Source organism: Nanorana parkeri, unplaced genomic scaffold (genome assembly GCF_000935625.1).
Source record: "Nanorana parkeri isolate BGI_ZX_2015 unplaced genomic scaffold, ASM93562v1 scaffold2751, whole genome shotgun sequence".
NCBI classification, from domain to species: Eukaryota; Metazoa; Chordata; class Amphibia; order Anura; family Dicroglossidae; genus Nanorana; species Nanorana parkeri.
The window spans coordinates 71567-75441 of NW_017309019.1; the positions used below are offsets into that span (position 1 = coordinate 71567).

A 3875-nucleotide genomic window follows, 5' to 3' on the forward strand; every position below is an offset into this window, starting at 1 on the left:
CATTGAGACTGCATGCGGGTGTCAGGGGATATTGATCCCTTCACAGGATACAATAGATGGAGGAGGCTGAAGAAAAGGTCAGCTCAGGAGCTGCTCGATGGCCACCGCACCTTGCCGGCAGCTGGGGTCACTCAACCAAGATTCCCGCCACACAGAGACACCACAGCGTGACCACTGGCTTCAGGCAATGCCGGATTAACCCTACGGCGGCTGGTGATGTTCACCCCTTCCTTGCTGGTGACACCGCTGCCAGCAGGTTGGTTACATTTCCTGTGCTCGTCTGCATGCTGGACATATAAACTGCGTAATAATCTGCAGGTTGGATTTCCTCTCAGCAACCAGAAGGTGTGGAGGTCATTATGGACTTCACTTGATGTTAAAGTGTATCTAAACCCCTAAAATATATATTATATATATATACATACACACACACACACACACACACACACATATACATATATATATATATATATATATATATATAATTGCTCCACAGTACTTAGATGTGGTGGCTGCATTAGTTTCCCCTTTATTTTCATCTGGTGATCCTGCCATGAACACACTTCCTGTCCCAAGGCGACGCCTCCTGGGATTTTATGTGAGGGATAGCGCGGGCCCGGCCCCTGCGGCCAACGCACACACCATCAGACTCAGACCTCTGATCAGACGCGGCGATCTGCTAGTGCCCCCGTGCCGTGGGACCCGGCCTCCCCGGAGTTAGGACGGCCCAACTGAAACCTCATCTCAGACAAATTAGAAGGCCAATAAGTCAAATATGTTTGAAAAGGTTGAAGGTAGAAGAGAGCGAAGAAGGCCAAGAGCTGGAAGAACCGACCACATGACAAAAACTGTCCATAAATAGGTGAGCCGTCTTTGTAAGAACCTGGACGTGGGATGATCTAGAAATGGTCAGACTATACGGCTCCAACTCGGGCAGAGCTCATCTAGACCCCTTCGTCAGGGTCTGGTTAAAGGAGAGCTATGGGGTCAGTGTTTTTCCCCATAGTTCTCCTTAGGGTAACGGGAGGACACAAACTAGCGTCCTCCCGTCACATAATACATCTATAGGGTGCTTGAACCAGCTGAAATGAAGGGATTAGGCAAATTTCGGGTGGTGGCGCGTTCACCAGGAAAATACAGATAACAGGAAGTTTTTATAGATTCGAAAAAGTCTGCAGCGTGCACTTTGGCGACACCTCAGTGGCGGTGCGGGGTAAATATTAGAAGAAAACCGCCCAATGCAACATCGTAATGAGGCCAAACCAACACAACAGATACCTCAGATTCATCACTACAAAAGCCCCCCCCCTCCCCCTCCTATAAAAGCCAGGAACGTGCTGGAGGTCCCGATTCCTAGTTCATCTTGAATAAATGTGTTCGGTATTTTCTAAGCGACAGCGGAGAGGAAGTAAGCGGATTTGTATAGATCTTTATATTCATTTCCTCAGGCGGAATCTTCACACCTTGGTGCTCCTGTGACACACGGAGAGGTGGGAAGTATTGACTTGTTGGGGACGTGCAGAGAGGTGACACTTGTGTGGAGGACGCCTCCTCCTCCTCCAGCCTCGGCCTTTTCTCCTTCGTTCCGCTCCGGCGAGCGTTGGCCAAAGTCAACAACCTTCACAGTCCGGCGGTCAGCCATTGTCCTCCCCTCTTAGCCGCTGAACACAGTACCAGGACGGCTGCTGGGACATGAAAGTTAAACAAACACCAGGCTGTAGAAAGCCTCTTAAGGGACGACCTTGAAGGGCGGCTTCACGGCATTGAGTTTGTCATGGCACCTTGTCAAACCCTTGTGCCACACACGAACTCGGGACATGGGGGGGGGGGCTTCGGGGCCGTGCCTTCCCCCCGAAGAGCGGATATCCACCTATTGTCCACCGGGGCCTTAATCCTGTGTTGTCCCAAGTCATTTGGGTCCTTGTTGTCACTTATGAAGTTGCGACTCGAAGGAAAACATCAAAAGTCACCGATGCTTTGCCAAGAAATTGGATTTCCTTCAGTACAACGGATTGAATTTGCTCAGGAGGGACGGCAAACACTTCCAGGGGGGGGGCTCTTGTTAGCTTTGGTCAGAAGGGATGGCTGATCACCCTGGGAACAAGGTTGGACGGGAGCGAACCTCAAATCTTTTTAAAAGGGGGACTCCTTTAAGTATTTTTTAGATCTCAACCTATAAAACTTTATACGTAACAAAGATTCCGACTAAGGGGCATGTTCATGATGAAGAAAATATTGGATTCACCGACTATTGGCTGCTTATGAGCCAAACGCCCTTTCTGAATATTCGTCACGTGGTTCTGCTCCATCCAACCTATTGGTAGGTTAAAGAGACATTTCCTTCGTCCATTCGAGGAAAAGTGACAGAACCTCCTTATTGGCCGACCCACTTATACCCTCACCTGTGCTCCCCTGACCATGAGTGAGCTCCTTGCTGAAGCTTACACAGGACTGATGAGGTGTCCCCCCCTACATGGTCCAGGCCTGGTGAGGGGCCATCAGTCAAAAGCATTACATCATGAGAGGTGATCGCATGCTCCCTCATACCCAGAAGCAAGGGATAGATCCTGCGGGCTCTGGCCAAGTCATGGAGTTTCTTTAGGAGATGTCCTTCCAACATTAGATTGTGAGCTCCTTTGATGTGAAGGACCAATGTGGATGGATCTGTGCAATCCGTAATGTTCTAGAGAATACGTCTCTGCTATGAAAATCCAGGAATGGTTAAACGGAAGTAAGAGCTGGACCTTGAAGAAGCCGGATGTCACAGCATTGGTGATGTATCCATTGAGAGAGACAGTCCAGGAAGGGAGAACCGTCTCCTGATTAGTTGCAGCACCATGTGGGTGAAACCTGAAAGTGCCGGTGTTCTGTCGAAACCTCTGACTGCTCGAGATCGCCAACCATCTGACTTACGGTTTAGTTAGAAGTAAGAGGTTTGGCCGAGAAGGCTGTACTGCACGTGAGCCACCCGCGGCATTTCCCTATAGAAATAGTACACAGCAGTAAAAGTATAAAAATAAACTCGGGTAACACTAATCCAGCATGTTATTAATCTGAGTTGCCCCAATCAATATGGCCGCCGCTTGCGGTCAGATGGTTAGAGATCTCAAGGAGTTGGAATTTTCGATAGAACACCGGCAGCCAAGCGCCAGCAGGGTAGACCTGGCATTGGACCCCAGGAACAGCAATTACATCATGGAGGGTTGAGAAGAACACCACGTGGGTCCTTCACCAGGTCTGAACGTTCAATGGAGGTGCTGATGACCCAACTGAAACCTCATCTCAGACACATTACAAGGACAATGAATCAATTATGTTTGAAAAAGTTGAAGGTAGAAGAGAGCGAAGAAGGCCAAGAACTGGAAGAACTGACCACATGCCAAACACCGCCCATAAATTGGTGAGCCGTCTATGCAAGAACCTGGACGTGGGATGATCTAGAGATGGTCAGGCTACACGTCTCCAACTTTGCCATAGCTCATCTAGACCCTTGGATCTCAACTGGTGGGTCGTGACCCATAGAGCATCACAAATCTGATCCATTGTACCCCAAATCCCCCATGGGTCCCAGAGTGCAAGTACTGACCATGCACAAAAGTGGAACCCACCGCAAAGTAAGGCCGGCCATACATTTCTTCTCATTCAGTGGGTTGATTCCTCCATCCACCCCATGCTGCTCCAGAGGCTGCTGAATATCTGGACAGTTCCAGTAAATATGTCCAGAGCGGCTCCTCTGACAAAAGTGAAGCGGAGGAGTGCCAACAAAGCCACACACTGCTCGAATATCGGCCTGGTCATCAGGAACTGGCCAAAATTCACTCCATAATCAGCTTAAGCATCTCAATGACCTATGAGGAGATGCCCATACTGGAATG

General features: G+C 49.3%; 1 protein-coding gene across 1 annotated transcript in view; it reads right to left on the reverse strand.

The window, feature by feature from the left end:
* Nucleotides 1-3875, reverse strand: part of CLPB (ClpB homolog, mitochondrial AAA ATPase chaperonin) — a 74138-nt gene that overhangs the window by 64470 nt on the left and 5793 nt on the right. The window lies entirely within an intron of this gene.